Here is a 13,313-nt window from a genome sequence, read left to right as displayed (position 1 = left end):
TCCCTTCCGACCCTAACATCTATGAATCTATGGACCGACAATGCGAGAACACGATCAGTATGGCAAATCGTACCTTGTCGTGCATCCACAGATGCATCACAAGCAGGGCCGAGGAGGTGATCCTCCCCCTCCTATGCGACACTGGTCAGGCTGCAGTTGGAGTACTGTGTCCAGTTCTGGGTGCCACACTTCAGGAAGGATGTGGACAGCATGGAGAGGGTCCAGAGGAGGGCCACCCACATGGTCTGGGGACAGCAGGGCAGACCCTATGAGGAGAGGCTACGGGACCTGAACCTGTTCAGCCTTTGCAAGACAAGGCTGAGGGGGGACCTTGTGGCCATCTATAAACTTACTACGGGGGACCAGTGGGGTTTCGGAGAGACCTTGCTCCCCCGAGCACCTCCCAGAGTAACAAGGAATAATGGCCATAAATTGCTAGAGAGTAGGTTCAGGCTGGACATACGAAGGCATCACTTTACTGTCAGGGCGGCTGGGATTTGGAACCAACTTGCAAGGGCAGTGGTGCTGGCTCCTACCCTGGGGGTCTTTAAGAGGAGGCTCGACGTTTACTTGGCTGGGGTCATTTGAGTTTCCTCTCCCGCCCAGGGCAGGGGGTCGGACTAGAAGATCTACAAGGTCCCTTCTGACCCTACATGTATGAATCTATGAATTGTAAAGTGGGATTGCTTTATGTGAATTCGATTTATGTGCTGTGCTCCGGGAATGCGTGTACAGCAGAAATCGAAGGAAACCTGTATTTACTGTCTCCTGATACAAGAATTTAGGGCCACCTCATTAAATGATGAGGCAGCAGGTTTGAAACAACCAAAAGGAAGCACTTTTTCACACCTCGCTAATTTGTGAAACACATCACCCCCGGATGTTGTGGAGGCCAGTACTATAACCAGGTTCAGTGAAAGATTGCAACTACCTTTTCTAACGGTGTCAATCTGGGGCTGTCAGTCGTAGGGTTTAGGAATGGCCACGTGCGTGGTGACTTAGCAAGCATCGTGACGGAGGATGCATCTCTCTATTCTCTTTCTTCTACTCGTCCTCCAAAACAACTGCTCCTTACCACTCATGAAGACAGTATTGTGGGACAGCCGGGCGTCTGCTCTGACCCAGATTGTAATTCTTACACTCCTATGTACCATATCTGTACAGAAGAATGGGAATTATACCTGCCTGTCTGTGGGAGAGCAAGGGGAGAGACTGGCAGACCTCAAATGTGTTGCAACAGCTTAGCTGAAGTTTACCCGCTCAAACAGGCATTTCTTGTGTGTGTGACACTAGGAGAGAAATACTGCAAAATGTGGCCCAAATGAAGCAAGAAAAAAAGAAAGCAAGAAAAGTAGAAAGCGAGAAAAGCCAGGCGATTTGTGTGTTGTGTAAAGGTGGTGTTTAGGGCAGGATGTTCGTGTTTTGCCTGAGTCTCCTCTACTTTGTTTGCCGTAATACTGGATCAAATTGAAGGATGCTGATATAGCTAAAAATAGTTATAATTGCCCTATATTTTACATCTTGAGGAAACAATTCAGTATTCATTCACTAGTTTTGATCAGTAACTAAGAGTGGTAAAACGTGTGTCAGTGAGATTAGACCGTGATTACGTAAAACAGCGCCCAGATCAGCATTCCTTGCTCACTCATAGCAGAAGGGATATATCCATCTTCTTGATACAAGTTTGAATGACAAGTATCACTGTTATAAGAACTGAATATGACCAGATTTTGTCAATGTATTTGTTTTCAGTCCAGTTGCCTTCTTCTTCAAACCACGGCTACACTTTGGTGCAGAAGATTTTAGAGAGCCCCCGAAGTACTTCACACAACAGCAGCTGATAGCACACCTTAAGAAAAACATGCCTGGCTCTGAAATTGAAACAGAGGCAAAATGCCTCCTCCATCAGTTTAAGAGAAGTAGAAAATTGTCAGGAGGTGATGTGACTCCACCAGATTGTTGTTTGAGACATTAAGTGACATGGCTACCTGTGAGTGACATTCGGTGATGCAGTGGCGGAGGAATGTGACCTTAATATGCACCATCATGCGGACAGTGCGTGATCGCTTATAGCCTAACCAATCAGAAGTGACCCCTAGAGCGTGGCTGGCTGGACCAGCATGCTGAGGCCTCCAGAGTCTTCCATCAAGGGGGGGACCCTGATTGGCTAGGGAGTCTATAAAGGCGACTGCGCGCCCCGGCGTGGGGTCCCCAGACGCTCCCAGACTCCGGTCCTTGGGATCAGAGCTAAAAGACAGCCTGATCACCTGTCTTGCCGTCTGGACAGACCCCTAGGCTTCTAGCTAGATTTCTAGCATAGGCTGCTACAGCTTATAGCTAGACCACACACAATCCGGAACGTCCTGTGTGTTGCCCAACCAGGCATCATACTTGTATTGTTATTACTTTCGGCTGCAGTCAGCCTTCACGACTACACCTTACTTGTCACTCGCCGCTACCCATCATTTGTTCGTTTTTTACCCGCACCATGTCGTCTGTGTCCACCTGCTACTGTAAATAGTCCTTGTAATTAGTTCCTGTATTCATCAAGTTACTTCAACTCGTTAATCATCTTGTTGGCTCGTAAGTAAACTTATAAATTTTCTTCACCTACCATTTGTCTCAGTATCGCGCCCTTTCTCTCTCTCTCTTACACCTGGCATCCCCGAGCGTGTCTGGGTTGGTGTCACTACCCAGTGCCCCACTCAACACGCAACTGTGGCTGTTTCCCAAGCACCATCCGGGAATCATGGCCCACAAAAATGAGAGCGAGTTATACATTTTTTCAAGATATCACTGCATCATCTCCCAAACTGCACTAAAGAATTGCATTTTGGGGGGTAAATGCTACCAACAGCTATATTGCCAGAGCCTAATCCTGATATCACTTACACAACAGGACCAGGCCCTGTAGACTTCTCGGTTTTTCTAGCTCTGTACCCTGTGAATCTCTCCTGGGAGAGCAGGTCAAGAGTGGGTTGAAATACAAATCTGCAGTGGGGAATCACAGGCCTGGTCGTGCGGGTTGGAAACTGGGCACTTGGCATTTCGGAGAATTTGCCAGCGCACAAGAGTCAGAGCAGCAGCCAAGAGGCAAACTGTTTTAAAGAAGCGCATTTAGAGTATTGTTCCTTGTATATATACTTATCGTGTTTTTGATGTTTACGGTATTTCTTAAACTAAAATTGGTGAGACATAAAATTGTGTTGTATAAATTAAGTATGAAATCATTGTGAAATCATGCAATTAGCTGAAAATTTCTCCAGCCAGTGCATCAAACGAATCAGTAAGTTGTGTGGGATCTTCTCTATTCCATAACCCACTAGACACAGGCTGCAAACAGCTTAAATGGCCCACTGGGTGAAAATCTGGCCCCTCATTGCATGTGGTGTGAGATAAAGATGTTTCAAAACATAGTGTCTTCTGTAATGTGTGTCTGCCTGCTGGGGCTCCCAGCCTGTGGGTATTTTCAGAATGGGAGAGGGGCAAGGGAGCAGGAGCTGAGTCTTAGGGTTTTTCAGCCCCCCTGTACAGGGTGGGCCCAGTGAATTACAGGGCCCCCAAGGTGGGGGGCTCCGATTCCCCCACTCCACCCCTCAACACCAGCTGCAGAGCCCCAAGAACGAGCTCCCTCCACTGCCTTTCCCCCCTCCCATGCTGAAACAGCCAACACTGCAGAGCCGGGCCCTTGCTTGCAGGCTCCCAGCGAGCAGTAACTCAGAAGACTGTGCAAAAATCATTCTGAGTTACAGCTGGGAGCCCCACTTCTCCCTGCACCCTTAGGGCACGTCCACACATGCAGGCATGTGTGCTTGCAGCAGCTCAAATAGGAGCGGCACGTATTTGAGCCAGGGATTTCTGCCTCAGCATGCATACCTAGACATGCCCTTTGGTGTGGGGCAAGTTGTGCCACTTGGGGCAAAATAACCCTGCCCAGCTCCTCCCAGATCTGCAGCCAGGGGGGGCTAGAGCCTGGGACCAGCAGCTGTTTGCAGGAGGCGGGTGGGACAGGGTGTGGGGATAGGTGTGGGGGTATCTCGCGAGGAGGTAGGTGTGGGTGGATTGTGGGGGGACTGCTGCTGAGTGGGGACTGTGTGAGGGGGCTGCTCAGGAAGGGTGGGTCCTCTGTCCCATAACAGGGCACAGCCCTCCCCACAGCACATGGACTGCTGCCCCCAGGACCACAGCCTTCCCCCCCTGCCAGGCCCAGATACCTGCCCACACATCCCACTGGGAACAGCAGTGAGCACTGGGGCACTTGGGACCTCCTGGCACATCCCCCGACGCGGCACGGAGCAGTGCGGCTCGGCACCGGCAGCTTCTCTGCCACGTCACCTGGGCCCACTCATGGAGACCGCCTGTCATGCCGGACCACGTCCAACGTGCACGGGCACCATGCAGCATTGGGCTGGGCCTGTTTCGTGTATGCAGGACCCATCCCAGCTCAACAAGCGGAGTGGCACAAGGTCCCGAGTGACAGCGCAAGTGACCCAGAGCCACCCGAAAGCGCACAGTGCCACACTCAGCTGGGCCAGGCCCATGCGATGGGCCAGACACACTGACAGGTGCCTGGCAGCCAAGGTCGAGTTGCACTGCCCCCCACCTGCATCCTGTGCTCCCCGCACCCGGGCTGGGCAACCGGCGGGTGATGCCCTGCTGCCACCTACCCAGCCGGGGCAGGGAGGCACGGGATGTGGGCATGGCAGCGCTGGGAGTGGGGTCTATGCCCTGCTACTGCTTGTCCCCTTCTGCCCGGACCAAGCTGCACTTGCATTGTGCCCCTGCCCCCCGCCAGTTCTGGCTGGGCAAGAGGCAGCAGGGCATATCCCCCACTCCCAGCATCCTGGGCCACCCTGCCCTCCTCCCCGTGTCCCAAGGCCCCCTCCCCAGCTGGGCAAGAGTCAGAGAAATCTGCAAACACAAAGGAGTACAGGACATGGAAGCCGAGTTTCCAATGGTTTTGAATATTAGTTTACTTTTCATATCACAAGAGAGCCCATTTCCTTGGGCGAAGAACCTTGCCCGATAGGTAAGAGCAGAGAAAGGTCAGTGGGCACGTCTGCTCCGCAGGAGCTCCCTCCTGAGCAAAGCGCATTGTGTGGTCGGTGTGGTACAGATACGGGGGGGGGGGGGGGGGGGTGATTGATTAACCCCTGGATCCGAGCAGGCCGGGGACGAAAGGGTTTGGAATCTCGTTTCCCTTTTCCTTTACTCTTCCCGCCCAAGCAGAACCCGAAGGCAATATAACAGATGAATACTTTACTCACACTACGGAAGTACAGGGACTCGCGCTGTCGATGTAGAGCGTAGGCACCTTCAGTAAGAGTTACACCGTGGAGCACACAAATGCTCTGTTCACAGTTCCGCGCCGGCAGTTCCCTTTTACAATAACTTCCAAAACACAAACCAAACCGTAGGGGACCCGAGAGCTCGTCTCGCATCCAAGAGATGCAGTTAACCGATATAGGGGCGTCCGGGGGGAAGGGAGCCGTGGACGCAGGACCTCGGTGAGGGTGATCAAGCCTCTCCGATGTTGTGTAGGTCCCCAACGCTGGGTCCAGAAATGTCTCCCCTTTTATAAGCTAGAGAGCCAATCAGAATGTGCCCTGTGTGTCAGCTGACTTTCAGTCAGGACACTGTGACTGCCGGCCGCGCAGCCACACGCCTCATTAACACCGTGATCGCAACTCCCTCACACTTTTTACATCAGACTGGTGTTTGGTCATTTTTTTATCTACCATGCTGGCGTTTGGTCGCCCTTTCTTTATCACAGTCGGGAGTGCAGCTGTTTCTTTCAGCAGGCAAGGTTCTTTGGGTAAAAGTGCTGTCTTTTATTAGACCTACTAAATACCCATTTCAAACGGCAAAAATCGATATCTTTCATGTTTCAGGGGTGTTAATTGTAGATGGAATACTAAATATGAATACTTCATTGCAAATACCAAACCAAGTTACTCCTGTAGGTAGGACACCACCACTAACAACATTCAAGAACCAGGCATAGACCCGAAATACCTGCTTCTGGTTCTGCTCTTTCCTCCCTACTGCTTCCACCATGTTTGTGACTTTTTCCCTTCATTTATTTTTCATTAGCTACCTCTCTGAATGCTCCTCCTCTTGTTCCTCTGCACCTTCCACGGACACACCATCACCTCCTCCTTCCTCCACCTCTGATCCCAAGATTGATAAGTGCACCATGACACCCACTTGGTCTGCACCTCACTCCCAGAACAACGGAGACGCCCGTATCATCCGGAGCAGAGGGAACAACAACAAAGGCGCCGTGTACAAAAGTATCCTGCTAAGTGATGTGGAAGAGCTGTGCAGATTTATTACTGGATGCGTTTTCACTCTGGATGACAATTTCAATGTAAATTCTCCGCTGCTCCAATACACAACCAAGACAAAGCTTTTAAATATTAGAGGGCACATCATGCCCTTGATTCTTAGGTGGATCGACATTGGCATAGTAGTAGTCAAAGTACATTCCACCTCCCAACCTCTTCCCTGGGTTTTCAGCTGGATAATATCCACCACTTGCCCTCAATCATTGACTAAGGTACCAAGAAAACGTGCACTCCACTTGTACAAATGGGCGTGTGTGCACAGGTAGGCAGACAGATACACTGAGGAACAGCTTGGAGGCAAGTCACTGAAAGATGCTGTATAGCAATAGATAGTACGTAGTTATACAAAGATCCCAAAGGGCATACACTTCTAAATATCATGGTGTATTATCCTTCATTTTCTCTCATCGAAAAGTAGAGCCTGAAGGGACCTCAGGAGGCCATCTAATCTAACCCCCTGCTGACGGCAGGATGATTCCTGACGAAACCTTTCCATTCAAGCTATGTCTGACCTATTCTTAATCCTGCACGAACCAACCTCCCACACAACTACTATTCCCAATGCCCCAAACACCAAGGATACCCGTAACCCACTACAGTTAAAGCAAGGAGGCAAAGGCCCCATCCGAAACGTGGTGCTTGGTAGGACCCCGAGCATAGAAGCAAAACCCAGGAACTTGTAGGTTTTTTTCATTCTAGCAAGAACATCAGTGCACCCGAGTCCAAATCCCCAGCCCTAGCTGCAGCCAACAGACAGCGCTTCCAATGCATTAGCTGTCCTTCCTTGTCCTGTGTTGTCTGCAGCTTTGCTCAGGAAGACCTTTGCTTGTGGCTGTTGAGCCAGTTGCCTATCTGCTTTGGAGTCATTCTCTTTTCCCCATGTTTCTCCCAGTTGTTTGTGAGAAGGTTGTGTGGGAAACCGTTAAGAGAGAAACCCTGGGACTTTGCAGTGAAAGGGAAAGGGTTTAGAGGGAAACCCTGGGCCAGATGCATAGTGATGCAGCTGCTGCTTGTGCCATCTCACTGGCACAAGGTAGAGTTAGGCGAAAAAAGCCTTGATGGCATAGGACCACCCCAGTGGCTTCTGGGACACCTGCTACATGTGGGTGATCACACGGGAATGAAAGATTTCTGAGAGAGAGGCAAAATAAAAGGACATTCATAGTGGTCTTTTTTACACCAGGGACAAACCAAATCTAGAGACGCAGCTTGGTAGAGTAAAATACACACAGAAACCGTCACCCTTTGCTAGGATATGCTGTGCACGAGGCTATTTCCATCTCTGTAATTTCTGTTCGTGCACTGTCTGCACCTCACCCATGAGACACCAAACCAACATGCCAGATAGATACATTGAAAACAAATGTCAAGAAACAAGGAATTAAAATCATTAACTGGAAAAAGCATTTTGCAATGAACCGGCCAAGACACAACTACAGATGATATCTCAAAAATCATGAGAAAGTACCAACTGGACGTGGAGGAAGTAGAAAACTACCAGTTTGTGCAGGTCATTTCAGAGCACAAAGGTAAGAGAGCAAAACTTTTTGCCGGTTCAAATATCCTCCTCATGTTTGCAGAAGAACATGCCTATGAATCCATTTTAGAAATAGTGCATTGTTTCATCTCAAAGCCAGGTGGAGGAGACCTCCCTCTGGATTACCTGGTAGGAGTCAGCACACCTCTACTCCCCTTTGGGATGGCATGGGTGCAGCTGGGGAAGACTGACAATTAGAGATCCAGTGCTGACATGTGTCCAGCTGTCTGAAGTCAGGGCGAAATGAAACAGAAGAACGAACTGGGAGCATCACCCATACACTGACTGGTGCCCAGAAAGCCACAGGGACGACACAGTCCAGATCCACTCCCTGAAATCCATCCTGCTTGAAAATCTATGATCTCTGCACCAGGAATTTGTGATGACTTGTGTAAACTCAGCATCACAGTATTAATTCTGGTGCAGCACAGTACAGCCTCCCTCTCCTCCAGTTAGTTAAGTATTGGCTGAAGCCGTTTTTTGTCCTGATACGTCCAATCCCCTTGTGAGTGATGACATCCTTGCCTTCAACAAATTCCTGGAGAAAACTGAAGTTTACTAGATGTTTGAAATGGGCACAGCTCCTTTCTTGCCCATGCAGGTGAACGGAGTCACAGGGCTATACCCCTCTTCACGTTGTGTGCCTGAACAGCATGGCCACAGCCACAGTGCTGCAGTTTTGGGTGGGGTTGTGCTCCAGCTTGGCATGTTTGGAGCCATGAACAGGTCAGGTACACCCATTAGGCCGTACTATAAGTCATGACATGTTGGCTGGGCAAAAACTCATTGGAGAGGTGGGAGGAGAATGAGGGCCCTCCCATAATGTATAGTTTAAGATAACGGGAAGGCTACTCATGCAGGGAGCAGGAGACCCACTGCCCAGCCCCATCTTCCTGACAATCTCTCTCAGCAATCTGTTTCATGACTTCACCACCTGAGAGTTAGGAAGTATTTCCTCATTTCCATCTTAAATGCCCCCTGTTGCAATGTAAGCCCGTTACTATATCTGCTATAATCACAGACAACTAGAGATCCTCTTTACAAGTAGCAACCCTTTTTGAAGATTTCTAGCACGGCCTCCATTTTCTCAGGATTACAGAATCCAGGTCTTCCAACTTTTCCAGTCTAGGAAAATATTAGACCTTTCCTCGTTGTTGCTCTTCTCTGGACTCTTTCCAATTTATCTTTGTCATGAAGCATGATGCCTCGAATTGGCCACAGTTCTCCAGCTAAGGCCTCCCCGATGCTGAATATCATTGAAAAATGGTTCCCTTACTTTGTATACAACATGCGTATTAATACAGCCCTACATGCTTTTGTTCTTTTTCGGTTTTTGTAACAATATTACAGGGATGACTTCAGATTTAGCTTGTGCTCTACTCCTGTAACTACTATATTATTCTTTCATTAATTTAAGACCATTTAACAATGGGTCAAGGTCATTGAGAATCCTCAACCTATCTTCCAGATCATCTGCTGTCCTACCTCACTTGGCATCATCTGCAGATTTCCTAAGTGTATGCTCAATTCCTTGAGACCTCTAGGACACATTTTATGCAGACTGAGATAAGAAGTCATTAAACACATGACCTTTTCCATATTGAACAATTCTAATTCCCTTTCCCCAATCAGTAATGGCCCTACACTTCCTTTGGTCCTTGACATCTGACGTCACAGGATGCTTAGGTGTCCAGTACTAGCTGTATTGCAGTGGCTTGGCCTGCCTGGATTTTTCCTTTATTGCCATCTGTAGTATTCTAGCTACGTTTCTACATTTTGACAGATTCATTTTTAAGTTTCAAGTCACAAAAGCATTTGCGGTTTAGCCAAGCCAGCCCATTGATGTGATTCTTAATCTTCCTTACACAGGGATGGCATATCCCAGTGCCCTTAATATTCCCTCAAAGGGACAACCAATTTCCCCAATGCATTTTTCCTTTACACTTATTTTCCATGGGATCCTGGCCACCAGTAGTTTGAGGTTTTGCATGCCCATGCTAATCTTTACTATGTATTTGTACTCTTGTCATGCCAAAAGCCGTACTTATGGTCAAAGACCCTACTAGGGAAAGCACTGTATAAATCCAGAGCATTACCCACTGAACAGCTTCACCTTCACAGAGGGCTACTGGATTGTAGGCATTGCACTTGCAGTGTTTGGCAAGCCCTAAGCCTGCTGGGTATCTTCAGTGGCAGAAGGAGAGTCGACCATCAATCCCTGACCATTGCAAGGTCAAACTACCATCACCATGAAATCAGCAGCGGTATCAGGCCCTGCCCTGGGTTTACCAGCCCTCTTTCAGAGCCAGTGAAGACAGGGAAGATGCAAAGGGAGGGGAGAAAGCCAGGCTGAGCAGGCTTCTTTCTGCTCACCTCTGGCACCCAGCAACCCAATGCCCCAGTGTGCCCCCACCCCAAACAAGCACCTCCCTGGAAAACAGCTGTCTCCCATTGCTAGCAGACAGGTACCTGTGAACTCAGGGAGCAGCAATCTCCTCTGCTGCCAAAAGGCACAGTACAACCTCTGCTCTTGGTGCATGAGGAGGTAAAGGGGTTGTCTCAGCTGAATGGAAAAGAATTTGTCTTGCCCTAGTTGTTGAATAAAGAACCCAACACATGCAAGCTGTACACAACCACACATGGAAACGATGCATTAAGGAAGCAAATCAAATGGTTGCCTTTCAACCTAAATGTACAGCCCTGTGTGTATACATCGTGCTACTGTCTGTAGTCAGTGATCTCCGATCCAGAAAAGTGTTTCATGTAGTGCACAGGTAAGTTTGGTGTTCTCAGACTTCCAGAAGCATGACTTTGGATGGTCCAACATCTTCTCATACTTTTGCTGCTGGTGGGAAAGGAGGTGTTATAACTAGTAAAAACCCAATTAAAGAACCTCATTTAGACTTCCAAGTGGCACGTGCCCAGCCAGAATGCACCTCTGAATGCTCCCCAATTTTGCTTGTAGTGCTACTATCCAGAGTAAATCACTTGACGCTTCTTTGCGTTTCTCTTTCTGCAGAGCTAGCCTTCCTGGAGAGAGCAAATATCTTTTATGGTATGAGCAGCAAATGCCGTGCAGCCCTCTTACTCAGAAAAAAGCCACATTTCAATTTGAACCGTGGCCTGCTGAACACACAAAAAAGAGGCAGCATCTACATAGATGATTCACAAGAGTCAGAATCTGACTAAGAACTGGCGTAAATCAGACTGTCAGGCTGGGGGACACTGGGACCCTGCGGGGGGTTGGGGTGCAGGCATGGGAGGGATGGGAAATGGGAGGGAGGTTTGTTTCAAGAGGGGGACGGGGGTAGGGCTTGCAATTGCAAAAAAGCAGACACCCGGGTGGGGGAAGGGGTATATACCCTTCCCCCTGCCCCCCCAGCCCTGCCGCTGACCCTCACTCCCAACCCACAGCCCCTTTCCCACACACCCCCATACCTCCTGGTGCTCCTCCCTTATCCTACGGAGAATGAAAGAAGCCGTCAATCCCTTCTTCAATTGCCCTGATCCCCCTCAGCCTGCCCACCTCTGCCTGGAGCCCCCTCTCCTGCCCCTCCAGGGCCTCAATCCGGGCACAGGTGGCACAGGCAAGAAACTCCCGGCCCCCACGCTACCCCCCCAGGCCTCAGAGGTCCCGCCAGGCAACCCCCGCAGACAGGGCTCAGGGCACTGCCGACCCACCCCAGGGGCCTGTCTGGGTGGAGGCCTCACTGCTCCCCTGTTGGCAGTCCCTGTTCGCTGGCTGCCTGGTCACAGCCTGGTCCCCAACAGTTTGTGATGCACAAACATTCTTGGGAGACGAGGTTAGTTATATGCTCAAGACCTTTCCCAGCTTTCATTGGCATGCATGGTTTTCAAACTTTTTTAGGAAAGCTTCTGGATCATTTCCGTGTTTGTTGTGAGGGAAGACTGGGGTGTTCAGCCTGAGGAGAGCAGCTGGGGCTCCCTACGCGCCTGCAACTCTAGGGCTTGACTGCATCCTGAGTACTGCGAGATGGTGTTTCCACTTGAACCTGGCCTCTTGGGCACCATGCTAATGCTGGCGCTGGACCTCTTTGTGCTGGCGCTGGGCCTCCTTCTCCACCATCTCCATTCGCTTCAGCTCTAGCTCATGCTTGAGCTTGCACTCCTCAGCTTCCAACTGCAGCTGGTAGTTGCACAAGTCCCACTCAGAGGATGGCCCCTCGGGTTCTGCATGCACGTGCGGAGGTGATTTTGCAGCCTGGTCATCATCATACAGGATCTGAATCAGGTCTTCTCTCTTCTGCTCCCTCCTCTCTCTTTCATCACCTCTTTCAAGTTGACCGCAGTCATGTGGTCATACTCGTCAGCCACCCCAGCTATCTACACTGACCACTTGACCCAATGCCAAATGAGAGACTGTTTGCTCAAGGGTTTCCAGTGACTCTGTTTCCTTCCCCAAATGATGCCTTCAAGACACAGGTTGTCGGATCCCACAGCTACCATGACACGTGGTGGGCCAGTAGCTAGTGCTCCTGCGTTGAGCCACCCACCTCACTGAGCCTGACCACCTTCCAGGCTCTAAGTGCCCTCCTGGAGGGACCTCACATCCAGGCACCCCCACTCCTGGACCATGCCTGCAAGGCTCGGGGAAATGAAGCCACCATTCTCGATCTGGACTGATCTTGGCCCTATGTCCCATGGGAAACAAAGGCCTAGTAATCTTTGAGGGTATTTGATCCACTGCAAGAACTTGGGGTGCCTCCCTGTCTGAAGCAGAAAGAGTGGTCTCCCTTACTCAGCCAAACCAAGGGGATCCCAAGGCATAAACTACACCCTCCCCCAACAAGTCTCCCATGCTAGGTACACAGGAGAAATGTATTGGTTACAAGGAGTAGGTCTGGAATATGGCACAGGATAGAGCAATATCAGAGAAATCTCTTCGAGCATATGGTGGCATGGTAGCCTTTGATCACGCATCTGAGTTAATGCAGGCTATCTATTTAGTTAGTGGGGCTGTGCAAGATTTTGCCGTCTGCTGGATGAATTCAAACAAAGATGTGTGGATTTCAGGGAACACAGCTATGAGCTGAAGCTGTTTGCAGATCCATTTGGAGCGGATGCCACCCATGCTCCTGACACGTTCCAAATGGCACTAATTGACATCCCAAATAACGGTGCCTTGAAGAGAGCATTTGCAGAACGTGACCTAGTGACATTTTCTACTCAATATGTTCCATGGCACTCTTTCCCAAATCTCTTGAATCATGCACTTCGGTTCACTGCACTGTTTGGCAACACGTATTGCTGTGAGCAGCTTTTCTCAAGAATGTAAATACATGAAATGCATAGGTAATTGCATGCTAATGAAGTAAACAGAAGCGGAGCTTGAGATAGGAGGAGATATGGGTGGAACAAAGGAGGAACCAAGGTGGAGTAAATGTTAACAGGCATGAACCAAGGTGTAT

This window comes from Alligator mississippiensis, chromosome 1, assembly GCF_030867095.1.
Source record: "Alligator mississippiensis isolate rAllMis1 chromosome 1, rAllMis1, whole genome shotgun sequence".
NCBI lineage: Eukaryota > Metazoa > Chordata > Crocodylia > Alligatoridae > Alligator > Alligator mississippiensis.
Note: the sequence above shows the minus strand (reverse complement) of the source record.